This window comes from Propithecus coquereli, unplaced genomic scaffold, assembly GCF_000956105.1.
Source record: "Propithecus coquereli isolate 6110/MARCELLA unplaced genomic scaffold, Pcoq_1.0 Scaffold821, whole genome shotgun sequence".
Lineage (NCBI taxonomy): Eukaryota > Metazoa > Chordata > Mammalia > Primates > Indriidae > Propithecus > Propithecus coquereli.
The window spans coordinates 627,418-641,434 of NW_012154408.1; positions in this window are offsets into that span (position 1 = coordinate 627,418).

Here is a 14,017-nt window from a genome sequence, read left to right on the forward strand (position 1 = left end):
AATTACCTCTCAAAGTCCCCATCTCCAAATACCATCACATCTGGGGTTGGCTCTTCAACCTATGAATTTTGTGGGTGTCAAAATTTAGACCATACCTGGTATCTTGGTGTATATTTCTTTGGTTTTATCCTCTTTTGTTTTGCTCAGTTTCTTGAATCTTTAGGTTTATGGGGCTTTAGGGGTTTTTTGTTTGTTCATTTGTTTGTTTTGCAAACTTGGGTGATTGTCAGTCATTATTTTCTCAAATATTTTTACATCCCTACTCTTTGTTTCCTCATTCTGGGATTCCAACGACACAAAAGTTAGATCTTTTGCTTTAATCTCACTGGTGGTACCTGAGGTTCTTTTTTGTTGTTGTTGTCTTTTATCTCTCTGTTGTTCACATGGGGTCATTTGAATTGTTTTCCCTTCATGCTTACTTACTTGTTCCTCTGCTCCATTCTACTTTTGAGCTCATTCATTGAGTTTTTAAAATTTCTGTTATTGCATTTTTTCTCCATTTACTGCTTCTTTTTATCTTCTATTTCTTTGCTGAGACTTTATATTTTTAATTTATTTCAAACATGTTTGTTCTTGCCTGTTGAAGCATTTTTATGATGGCTACTTTAAAATCCACATCAGATAATTCCAACATCTGTGTCCTCTCAGCGTTGGGGTCTTTTTTTTTTTTTTCCTCCGAGACAGGATCTCACTCTGTTGCCCTGGCTAGAGTGAGTGCTGTGGCGTCAGCCTAGCTTACAGCAACCTCAAACTCCTGGGCTCAGGTAATCCTCCTGCCTCAGCCTCCCGAGTAGCCAGGACTACAGGCATGCACCACCATGCCCGGCTAATTTTTTCTGTATATTTTTGGTTGTCCAGCTAATTTCTTTCTATTTTTAGTAGAGACGACGCCTCACTCTTGTTCAGGCTGGTCTCAAACTCCTGAGCTCAAACGATCCATCCACCTCGACCTCCCAGAGTGCTAGGATTACAGGCATGAGCCACCACACCCAGCCCGTTGGGGTCTTTTGATTGTCTAACTTGTTCAAGATGACATTTACCTAGTTCTTGATACAATGACTGGTTTTTCAATTATATCCTGCATATTTTAAATATTATGTTATGAGGGTCTGGATCTTATAAATCTTGTGTATTAGCAGGTAGGGGGTTGACCCTGAGTATGGGCCAGCTCCACCCATAGGCTGGTGGGCTGCGCTGAAGTGAAATCAGACACACCTTCCCACCCCTATCCACTTACCCCTGCTTTTCTACTTGGGAATGACCTCTGCCCTTGTCCCCACAACCAAGGAGTAATCACACAGGGAGGATAATCCTGTTGGTTGCCCCCTTAGCCACCATGTGTGCTAAAGCTGATGTAGAGAAGGATAGGCAAGGATAAGGCAACCCATAGTTCCTTTTCCTTCCAGACATTCCTTATTCATCGGTAAGTGGAAGAGTATTGGTAGAATATGCACATATCGGAAATGAGGTAACAGTTGCGTTAGTTTTGTGTGGCATTCCACTGTTCTGGTTAGAACAAAGTACATACACACTTACGAGCTAGGAAATACAAATTTTATAATTTTGGTGATCCTGCATATGAGCTAAAGCTCCTACATTTGCATTTAAAACTGGCATTGCACAATATAAAGAGGAACAGTAAAATTTATGCAAATAATCTTTTATTTTTCTTTACTTAGAATAACATTAAGTGGCAAATTTAAAAACACTTGACAGAGACCACAGAAGAAAGGAAAAAGCTTTATATTTTAGGGTTATTTTTTTGAGATAGGATCTTGCTGTGCTGCCCAGGCAGATCTCGAACTCCTGGGCTCAAGAGAGCCTCCCACTTCAGCCTCCCAAGTAGTGAGAATGAAAGATGGAAGGAGCTTGCCACCGTGCCAGCCTACATTAGTACTTAATGGTACCCCTTCTATCTGAACAAAGAGCCTGCATTTTAGCCTTGCTCTGGGCTCCACAATTTGTGTAGCTGGCCCTGCTCTCTCTGCCACTCAAGGCCATGGTGATGTGACCCCAACTGTGTTGGTTGCCAGGGTATCCCACATAGATATGGTGGACTGGCCCCAGCATCCATGCCCACCTCCCCCTCATGTGCCTTCCAATTGCAGAGGCTGGAAAGCTGATGACTATACTTCCCAGGCTCCATTGCACCTGCAGTTCTGGATATGAATTTGTTTCTGTCAATTAAATAGCAAATTGAAAATGATGGTAATATAATAGCAGGTACATATGGCATCAATCTCTCTTCTAAGAGCTTTATATTTATCTCACTTAATGAGCACGGCAACCTGTGAGGTAAGTTATTATCCTCATTTCACAGATGAGGAAACTGAGTCACAGAAGGTTAAGTGACCTGTCCAGTGTCCCACGGATAGCTAGCAAGAGACTGGGATTCGCAAGCCCAGACCATCTAGGCCGTGCCCATACTCTTGGCCCCACCGCAACGTGGTATGGCACAAAACTTTGCAGGCAGAAGTGGCTTTCAGCAGTCTTCTGTTGGAAGGCAAGGTCTTAGACAAACGTGGGGGCTTTGGTAGCAACACGCATCCTCCGGCTCTGTGCATGCCCAGAGGCATGAGAAGCAGCAGGTTGGCAGATCCAAACCCTGACACCAGAACCACACTGAAGCAGGTGTTTTAGAATTTAGAATTCCCAGCACTGTTCTCTGATCCCCACATCCCTACCTGTCCCGGTGGCAGCACCATGCCAGGCACATTCTCTGGGGCTGTCACTCCAGGAGGCCCAGCCTAGCACCTAGTGCCTGCCTAGTGCCTGCCATCCTGTGCTTACAGTGGTTGTGACCTCCTAACCCCTGTATTAAATCCTCTTGGTAGAAAGTACATAATCTGGCTTCTGTGTCCTGCATAGAATTCGTTATCACATCCCCAGAGTCTGGCTTGTAGTGTGCACTCAGTAAGTCTTAACTGAAACGACCATTTACTCAAATTCCTGCTGTTTCCCTTAGGCTGCTTCCAGCTAGGATACCCACTCTTAACCCTCAGGTGCTCAGGGAGGCAGACGCTACATCCATGTTCCAATGGAGAAGCCAAAACCCAGTGAGGGAAGACAGGTAATTGCTACCCTCATGCGGGGACAAGAGTGACTTTATTTTAAATGTTAATCCACCTGACTAACCCCGAGTCCAGGAACGCCTCCCAAATGTCTTGCTGATGTATTACTCTTCGCGCGGGAACACCTATTCACTGTAAGTTTCACCTTTCCTCCAAAGCTCCCCTCGATGTCGCTGCATACATCACGGGCACTGGCGTAGCCGCCTGCACATTCCTTCCAGAGCCCGTGTAGTTCTCCCCCAAGATATAAGCCCTGGGTCTGGGGAGTTGCGGTGCAAAGACCTAGCTGTCTGTGGCTGCCCAAGACCATGCTTCTGTCTGTAAGGTCCCTAATAAACCATCCTGTACCAACAAACTGGATGTGTCTGCCTTGTTCCTTGTTCTTCCGGCTCCTTCAGCATTCAGCGGCCACCCTGCATATATGGCCTTGTCATGGACAGACACCTTGTCCCACTCACTGTGCTGGGGCTGGGATCTCGTGCCAGCTATAGCTTCTCTCTGCATGATCCAAATGGGAGACCAACCCACTTGAAAGTGCAGGGTTTTGGCAAGTCCTCTATTGAGCTAAATTAAGAAAATCTTTGGGACAATACTATTTACTTGAGATGAAGTTCTATTTAACTGCGCTATTAGGAAGACTCACACAAAAAATCTTGTCATTTGCTGCCAACATTAAACTGTCCAATATGTAAACGCCTGGAAACAATGTGAATCTCCCCACGTCAGCGGGCTTAGGGCAGGTGCCTTTCATTCTTTGTTGGTGGCACAGAGATGATCAAGGGTGTAGAACTGGGTCTGAGGCCAGGCTCATCCTTCACATATGTGGCTCCAGCAAGGTCACCAAGGAGGGTCCGTGCCTCGAACTGATCTGTAGTGTTATAATGAAGCTGACAAATGCCGAGTCTGTTTTACCCTTGTACCCCAGCAAGTATCCCACCATACTGATTGCAAAGGCCAGGTGAAATGGAGAATTCTGGAACTCCCTGCATTGCAGGCATGAGTATGGCAGCACAGAGAAAGCCCACCCCTGGCCTGTACCATTTTTATCACGGACCCTGGCTCCTTCTTGCCCTGTGGGGAACCTCACGTGCATGGGGAGGGGCACTCAGGCTCGAGCTCTGTCCACAGTCGGGACTAACAGCCAGCTCTCAGCTGCCTGACCCTCACACTGTGTGTGTGCACACCCACTGTGTGCTGCCGCCTCGGAACGGATGCAGCAAATAAGCCTGTGGCCCTGGGAACAGGATCTAGTCTGGCTAGTGGGAGCTCCGAGGCTGCAGACTGCTGGCACATGGTCCGGAGAGGAGGGAGCATGTCCCCCTTGGCCCTGTATCCCCCTTGCCCAGTAGGGTGGGCAAGGCCAGACCAGGGCCCAGGGCAGGGGCCTGTATCCTGATGCCAAGGACAGTACTGGCTCTGATGCACTCCTTTTCAGCAATGCAGTGCAAACCACATCAGAATAAACAATTTTAATTCTCCCATAGGGCTGTGGGTTTCATATATTAAAATGTTGAACCCTAAATATTGGAGTTCTTAATCCTCCCTGGAAAAGATAACTCTGGGAGTCTATTTTAACTCCTGTGTTTCATTATATTTTCTACAAAGGAATTCTAAATTGTTATTAGTGCTCTAGAAGGATTTTCCGATTAAAATTCTGTCTATGAATTTAAGTCAATAAAATAAAAAATCCTGTCAGAATGCATCAGCAATTTAGCATGAAAATATAATCATAATTCAAGGACTGACGGTGTGAAATATGGAAAATCTAGAATGAATAATTATCCTTAGAAAACAAAAGGGACTCTCGACTACAGATGATAATAAATCTATTTTTATTGCAGTCAAAAATCATTAAAACTAAACGGTCCGAAAGAATCAAGCAGAATATTATTCTTACTAAATGTGTCCTACAGGGCACCAGCTATGACATCAGAGCAACTGACAGATGAAAACCACGGGTTTTAAACACGTTGCCCCTCCGTCTTCCCTTGTTTATTAAAATCAGCCTTAGAGAGGACGCTGCCTCCCTGCAGGATGTAGGTGCTCGTGAGAGGACACCAGGACACCAGTCTGCTCGTGAGACATCACACATACTCTAACACTGAGCAGTAGCTGGATATGCCACTTCATGGGTTTTGTTTTATAAACTTCATCAAAGGGATAAGGGTCTCCGTCTGTTTGTGTTTCTACAAAGGAATACCTGTGGCTGGGTAACTTATACAGGAAAAAGCTTTATTTGGCTGACGATTCTGGAAAGTTCATGATTGGGCACCTGGATTTGGCAAGGGCCTCAGGGAGCTTCCAGTCACGGTGGGAGATGAAGGGAGCTGGTGTGTGCAGAGATCACATGACAAGGGGAGAGTGCCGGGCTCTTTTTAACCCCCAGCTCCCTGTGAACTAATAGAGTGAGAAATCACTCACCCCAGGAAGGGCGTTCATCTATTCATCAGGGAGCCACCCGCCTTGACCCAGACACCTCCCATCAGGCCCCACTGCTAACGCTGGGGATCAAATTTCAACATGAGGTTTGAAGAGGACAAACATCCAAACCACAGCAGCTGTGAGGAAGCCTGGACAAACTAGATTCCAGAAAGTAAAAAGCCTCCTGGAAGAAAAGAGACCATGGCGGCTTGCACTTCAGCAGAGTAGGAGGAAGAGGAGGAATATTCCGTAGTCAGGGGTAAAAGGAAACTGGCAGAACTTTTTTTTTTTTTTAGACAGAGTCTGGCTGGAGTGCAGTGGCGTCATAATAACTCACTGCAACCTCAAACTTCTGGATTCAAGTGATCCTCCTGCCTCAGCCTCCTGTGTATCTGGGACTACAAGTGCATACCACCACACCTGGCTAAGTGTTCTATTTTTTGTAGAGACAGGCCCTCACTCTTGCTCGGGATGGTCTCAACTCCTGAGCTCAAGTGATCCTTCCACCTTGGCCTCCCAGAGTGCTAGGATTATAGGTATGAGCCACCAGGCCTGGTCAATTTTTTTTTTCTCCCCTGCTCTTTTAGTTCTTTTTATACATTTCTTTTCATTCTCTAAGGGAACTTGCCATGCCAAGTTGAAAGAAATGTTACAGGCCAACATACCATGGATTCCCAGAAAGGTATTGGCTTGGTAGTGGGGAAAAATTAGCTCTAGACTGAGGCTTATCTGAGCCCACCTAACTAAGCTTAAAAGTAAGTCTTAAAGAATTAAATGGACTTGAAGTAATGTAACTGCATACCAGAAGAAAGCTCAAGTATATTTAAAGAAATACAAAAATATCTAAACCCAATAAGGCAAAAATGCAAAATATCTGTCACTTAATCAAAAATTACCAGGCTGGCAAAAAGACAGGGAAATACAATCCATAACGGGGGGAAATTGATCAACTGAAACAGGCCCAGATGATGTCACAGGTGACAGAATGAGTAGACAAGGAGATTGAAACAGGTATTATCACAATATTCCACATGCTAAAGTAAGAGGACAGATTGAGAATGTTGAGCAGAGACATGGAAGATGCAAAAGAGTCCCAAATCGAACTTCTACAGATGAAAACTACGGTGTCTGAGATGAAAAGTACACTGGATGAGATTAACAGAGGATGAAACACTGCAGAGGAAAAGAGAATTGAACTGGGAGACGGCAATAGAAACTCTCCAAAATGGGGGGGAAAAGACTAAAAAAAAATGAACAGAGCATCAGTGAACTGTGGGACAACTTCAAGAAGCTCCATAATATGTACAATTGGAGTCTCTAAGGGAGAGGAGAGAGAGGGACTATTAGTTCACTTGATTTGTTCTGCCACAACAAAATGCCATCGACCGGGTGGCTTAAACAACAGAAGTGTATTTCCTCACAGTTCTGGGGGCTGGAAGTCCAAGATCAAGGCTCCAGCTGATTCAGTTTCTGGTGAAAGTCTTCTTCCCAACTTTCAAATGGCTGCCTTCCCTTGATGTCCTCACATGGCCTTTCCTCAGTGCACCCAGGCAGAAATTTTAACAAACATTTAACAACTGCATGTGGACTGGCATAATGTCAGAATCCCAAGGATCCCAGGCTGGAGTTGATTCTGACTCACCCTCCAACTCTTTCCCACAGATCTTCATTGAGTGCCTGGGAGCAGCACACTGGAGGCTGGGGCAGGAGAAGACACCTGTGAGAAATCCCTCCCAGAAGTGAGGCCTTTGCCGAGAACAAGCCACAGCCTTCTGAAGTCTGGAAGTTCAAGATTGGGCATCTGCGATCTTGAAATCCTGAGTCACAGAAGAGGCAGGGAGAGAAATCCTGAGTCACAGAGAGCTGAGGGCAGGACGGGAAACCAACCAGAGACCCAAACAGCAGGCAGCTGGGCTGTGAGGCTGAGAGAGAAACCCCACAGTTAAGAAAGCTGGTGGTTAGGCTGTGAAGTCTAAAGAGACCTCATATTCTCATCAGTGCTCAGATCCCCAGTCCTGCTGCAGCATAAATTCTTATTTCACTTCCAAAATATTTATAGTTCATGGTGAACTGAATATAATCAAAGTCACAACTGAGCTTAGACCCAGCTCAACTACAGATTAGATTGGTTCATCCCTGCACACAAGTGGCCTGACCAAAGAATGAGCATGTCTTTTTTGGTAGGTAAATATCATTTACTTCTTTCTCTACTAGTCTTTATCCATGATGAGCAGCATAAAATAAAAAAAACTACAAGACACATGAAGAAGCAAGAAAATGTGACCCACAGCCAAGACAAAACAACAGTTACCCTAGAGATATTGGCACAAAAATTGTTTTTATCAGAAAGGGACTTTGACCAAGATTAATATGTTAGAGAAGGTAGTAGAAAAGGTGGACAATATGTATGAACAGGCCAGGCGCGGTGGCTCACGCCTGTAATCCTAGCTCTCTGGGAAGCCGAGGTGGGCGGATTGTTTGAGCTCAGAAGTTCGAAACCAGCCTGAGCAAGAGCGAGACCCCTTCTCTACTAAAAATAGAAAGAAATTGGCCAAACAACTAAAAATAGAAAGAATTAGCCGGGCAGGTGGCGCGTGCCTGTAGTCCCAGCTACCTGGGAGGCTGAGGCAGGAGGATCGCTTGAGCCCAGGAGTTTGAGGTTGCTGTGAGCTAGGATGATGCCACGGCACTCTAGCCCAGGCAACGCAGTGAGACTCTGTCTCAAAAAAAAAAAAAAAAAAAAAAAAAACAAACAAAAAAAAAATATGTATGAACAAATGAGAAATTTCAGCAGATAGGTGGGAACTATAAAAAAAAAAAAGAACCAAATGGAAATTCTAGAAATGAGTAACATGGTATCCGGAATGAAGAAGTAACTGGATGAGCTTAACATTAGAGGACAGAACCAGTAAACTTAAAGACAGGAAAATAGGAATCATCCAAATTAAAACACAGTGAGGAAAATGTGTTTTTAAAAAAGACATCTGTGATCTGTGGGACAACATAAATTGCCTAAGAAACGCGTAGCTCAAGTTCCAGAGCTACGGGAGAGGGACAAAGGAATGAAATAACGTTTAAAGAGATAAATGGTCAACAATTTTCCAAAATTGAGGAAAGCCTTCAACTCGCAAACCAGAGAAGCTCATTGAACCCAAAGAAGGATAAATACAAAGAAAATCACACCTGAGCACTTCAGAGTGAAACTGCTGAAACACGATGCAAAAGTGGGGGACAAGAAAAGAGTTCTGATCAGAAACGGCAAAGACCAGAGGACAGTCAGATAACATCTTTAAAGGGCTGAACGAGTAAAAATGTCACCTCAGAATCTTATATCCAGCAAAAACATCCTTCAAAATGAGGGCAAATAAAGATATATTCAGCTAGAAGAGCTCGTTTCCAGCAGGCCTGAACTACAAGAGATGCTGAAAGCAGCTCTTATGGCTGGAGGGAGTTGAACAGTGGGAAGGCTGGATTTGTGTGAAGGGCCGAGAGACCGACAGACGAAATGTTTGAGCAAATACATGATGCTTTTATTCCAGAGAGAGGAGGGAGAGGAGAGAACCTGTTATCTATCTATGTAGAAAGATATTCTTCCTCTAAGACCATCGCCCACTTAAAGCAAAAGTAACGATGACACCCTGCTGGGTTCATAGTAAAACGGAGGCAAACAATATAAGACAACAGGAGCCCAAAGGGTGGGAGGGAATGAAACAAAATTATGGTCTGATAAGATTCTTATTTTGTGATGTAGCATAATATTATTCGAGTACACACTGCAATGTGTTAACGGTGTATACAGTCATCTCTAGAGCTACCCTTAAAAATGGCAAGAAGGAGTATGGCTAAAAAGTGAGTAGAAGAGATAAAATAAAATACTAAAAGACAAACACAAAAACCACCCAATTCAAGCCTATTTTTCCTTTTATTTAGGTCTCATTCAATTTCTCTCATAAACGTCTTGAAGTCTTGCACATCTTTGCTTAGATACATTTCAAAGTCTTGATGTTTTTGCTGCTACTGTGGATGGCATTTTTAAGTTTGAGATACACAATCAATTTTTAAAACTCTGACTGTATTATCACTTGCTGCAGAATGAAGGACCCCAAGTCATAGCCACTGGTGAGAGTCTTTCATCAGTTCCTCACACCCTGTGGGGACAGATGTCAAAGTCAGGCCCCAGGTCACTGTCTACCAGGGCCCCCGTGCTAGGCTCCCATGCAGGTGCCACAAAGCCTGTTGGTGGGGGCGAAGGGCAGGAGCTGGGGCCCTCCTCACCACCCAACCTGCTGGGCTGGGGCTGGGCCCCCGCCTCCATTGGAGTGGGTGCAGGGAAGGGAGGAGCAGAGCCTCACTTTCTGCAGGCAGGTGGGGCAGGTCAGGGTCTCCAGGACGGCCTCTCCTGGGGGCAGAGGGAGCTGTGATCCTAGCCCCCACCCCCAAAGGACCAAGCTCCCCCAGCCCACCTTCAGGGAAACTTCACCAGGGTGGCGGGAAGTGGAATTTGAATACATACAGCAGCAGGGACCGTCCTTCCTCGTGGACGCTTTGGTCACCTGAGTGTATAAAGTGCCTGTGAGCTCTGCCCTTGTATTTCCCCTGCAAACAAACAACACACAATCCGGGGGAGAAATCCACATCACGGTTAATTTGGTGGGTAAATATTACCTTATTGATGTAGTATATTCTAGGATCCCTCATTTATTGTAAGTAAGCAAGGTGAGAAATTTGAACAAAAGAATTTCACTGTCAAATCCACCTTCTACTTTAAGACGAAAAATTAGAAGCTACTCGTGCAAAAATGCATGGCTGGTTTCTCCAGAATTTGCTCTGCTCTCCCTAAGATGCTCACTGAACTCCAGTTGGTCAAAGTGCGGACCCAGATTCCTTCCGACAGGCCTGGTGCCCACCTCGGCTTCCTGTTCCTCTGTGAGGCTGCTCTGGGCTGTGGGTTGGGCTGGGCCCAGTCGGAGGGGGCCCTCCGCAGGGCCAGGGCATCGGCTGACAGGACACCTGTAAAATCCTACTGCGTCGTTACTCTCAGGACAGCACCAACGTCCTGCTGGTAACAGTCACCTTGTTGCCTCCTTCCAGGAGAATTAAAGGCACTCGTTTAAAAAAAATGTTTAATGGCAATGATTTCTACATTGAAACAGTGGTAATTACAGTATTGCTAACAATTGGCAGTTCCAAATATTTTCTTTTGTAGATTAAGATATGCATGTCTGTGCCGCCCAGAGTCAGGAACTGTATGGCATGGTGTGAATAGATGCCGGTAGCCGGCCAGTAAGTGTGACAACAGGCCTGCCGTCTGTGGCGCCGGATAGAATGGCGCCCCTAAATGATGAAATACAGATCACAAAGCACACATTTTTATTAAAAGAATAATTTCATGATAACCAAGTAGTGTTGAAGCCTCCAAGCATAAGATTAAATTACATGCTGAGCACATCTGGCATTTTGTGATAAACTGCAAAATGAGACTTTCTACTGTAACCAGGGAGGAAAGGGGCTGGCGGTGTCCATAAATGCGCTTTATAAAGCAGCTGCCGAAATAGCACAAAGCTGGAGTGGCCCTCCCGGGACTGTTTCCTTGCGGAAGGTACTGACTTTTTAAAAGCCATCTCCTTGTGCAAGAAATTGTTTTCACTAACATCTCTGCTATTCATGTTAAAATCTCATTATTTTTATCAGTATTCCTATCATGAGAAATTATTGCATAACAAATTAAATCCCTATTTTGAGTTCTTGAAGATACATTATTATGGGTTTGACTACCATTTTTGTAGTATCTACAGTATTGAAAATATTTTGATGTAGAATACCAATATTTGTGCACTTAACATATGACATTTATTCATTTTTTAACCACAGCTGGGTCATGAGGCATTGTCCTTCTCAGCATTTTTTAAAACATTTGTTTGAGTCCTTCTGTGTTCGCCCTGTGGGTCTGGCCGCACTCCTCCTGGTTAGGAGTCTGACCTGCCCCCATGCGGCACCCAGTCCCACCCAGGCCAGACCCATCAGGCAGGGGCCAGGAGGTCAGGGCATTCGCTCTGCCCGTCTCCCCGGCCCCTCTCCCCGGCCCCTCTCCCCAGGTTCTGGCAATGCTGCTCTCCCTGCCCCTCTGGCCTGGAGCACTCACAACTTTGAGCACTGTGTTTGGGGAGCATGCCCTCAATTTACCTCTGTAAATAGCCTCTTTGTCCACCTGTGGAGGGGGCCCTCGGTTCCTGCTGGGTGGCTCCTCTGTGTGGTAGTTGGTACCCGTTGGGGTGCAGAGCAGGGAAGCGCACAGCCCACGGCTTCCTCACCAGGGTATGAGACCTGATACGCATGCGGGCGTGGATGGGCCTGCTGGGCGCAGGTGGAGATCCAGGGGCTCCAGCAATGACAGAGACTCCTCTAAAGATATCTGGGTGGGATGGAGACTTCAAACCACCCTGGGAACCACAGAGAAAAAGATGAACCCCCAGCCTTCATTCCCCAACTCAAGCCCTGGTGGACAGCAGAGTGGGAACTTCTGCGTCCCGTGGTCACCACTCAGGCTGAGGATCCGAGCCCAGGGGAGGCGCAGTGTGGCCCCATGGGGGGCTGGGGCCTGGGATTTGGGCAGACGCAAGTGCGTTGTTTTTTTAAAAAGATTTTTCTCAAGAACCTAAAGTTGAGTCATTATGAGAAAAATCAGGCAGATTTTCACAAGTGATGGTTGAAACTGTAAAGGAAAATGAAAATCTTAGGCACCCCCATCTCCTCGTGCGAAGGGAAGGCGAAGCCCGGCTGAGTCCTGCAGCTCTGTGTCAGCTGGTGCTGACAGCATGCGTCACCCAGGGTCCCCTGGGCTGGCGAAGGCACCCACAAGGACTGCCCCACAGACCGTTCATAAGGAAGCCCCTTGCTGGCCTCCCGTGAACAAGGACATGCAAATTGTAACTGCAGTATGCTCAATTCCACGCTAATTATGTCGACGACAGCTTTGTCTTCCCAGGTGCAGAACAGAGAGGAGATGAGATCAGTTGGTCCTCCAGCCTCCCAGGGACAGCCACGTAACCGAGTCTTCCTTCCCTCCTTCTTTCTCGACAGGCATTCGCCTTATCTTATGCAGAATGGGTATTTCCTGGGTCCCACAAGAATGGAACCATTTGCCTCAACCCCTCCTCCTTTTCATTTCTGTGTGCTCCTCCCCTTAAATACTGAAGTTTCCAGATCCCTCTTCGGAACATACAGGCCACAGATGGTTTGTGGTTTGTGCTCTTCCTGGCAATGTCCTCAAACTTTGGCTTAATAAACCATGCATTGAGATCTCTGCCCCAGTCACTTATTTTGGCTTGTCAAAATCTTCAATAGCTAACCCTCAGGAATGACTCTGAAGCATTTACTGCTAGAAATTAAATTAAATTTGTCTTGCACTCAGGAGACAATGGGAGTTTTTCCAGGACAGAACATTCACTCCCTGCCCGCCTGCCTCTGTGGGAGGGTCCCCCGAGCAGGCTGCAGAGGGGCCGGGCTGCCACAGGACTCCGTCTTGGGCGTCCTCTGCTGCCTCCAGATGGGAACAGCTCGTCAATCCCTGGGCCTAGCCAAGCACAGGCTTCGTCATGATTTCCCAGAGAAGGCTTTCCACATGCCTTCTTAAATGCTGACTGGCCACCAGTGGACCCCTGAGCAGGGCCCTCATGCTCTCCATGGGGTCTCACCCACTTCCAATGAGGGAAGGTTCAGTCCTCCGGCCTGGCTCCCAGCCCAGCCCTCCTGCCTGGGGACCCCAGCCCATGCCCTGAACTCAGCCCATCCCTGCAGCTGCCTCCTCTTGGGTGGCATCATCTCAACACACTCAGGCCCCTCCCCTGGCCGCACACCCCTCCAGCCACCACCGCGCTAATCTCCCCTCCATAGCCAAACTTCCTGGAAGATTTGTATTTTCCCCTTTCCTGCAGTCCATGAACCAGGCCTCTCTGCCACAGGTGCCTCCCTCTGGACGCCCAGCTCTGCCTCCGGACGCTGGACCAAATGGCTTCCTCTGGTGCCACACGTGACGCGAGTCTGAGGTGTCCAGGATAAACTCAGTCTCTCCTCCCAGCCTCTTGTCCACCTGCCACCCCTACTGGCAACCTGGGCATGACCCCAGCCCCCACTCCAATCTGGCCCGGCCCTGCCCAGCCCAGCTCCCCACCCTCTGGTCTCCCTGACCTGATCGGGCCACTGTCACCTTATGCCCAGATCACTCCAAGCACCTGTTACAAATATTTGATGTTTTTATTGCATTTTCTGATTACATAGAAAAAACAAAGTTAATAAACCTCAGATATTGCCAAAGAGTACAAGATAGAAAACCCTGGATAAACTTTTTTGCTTGTACAGACCCCATATTGCTGTTGTTTATCCTACTTCCCCAGGGCTGCTACAACAAAGTACCACAAAATTGTGTCTTTTTTTTTTTTTTGAGACAGAGTCTCACTCTTTTTGCCCGGGCTAGAGTGCCATGGCGTCAGCCTAGCTCACAGCAACCTCAAACTCCTGGGCTCAAG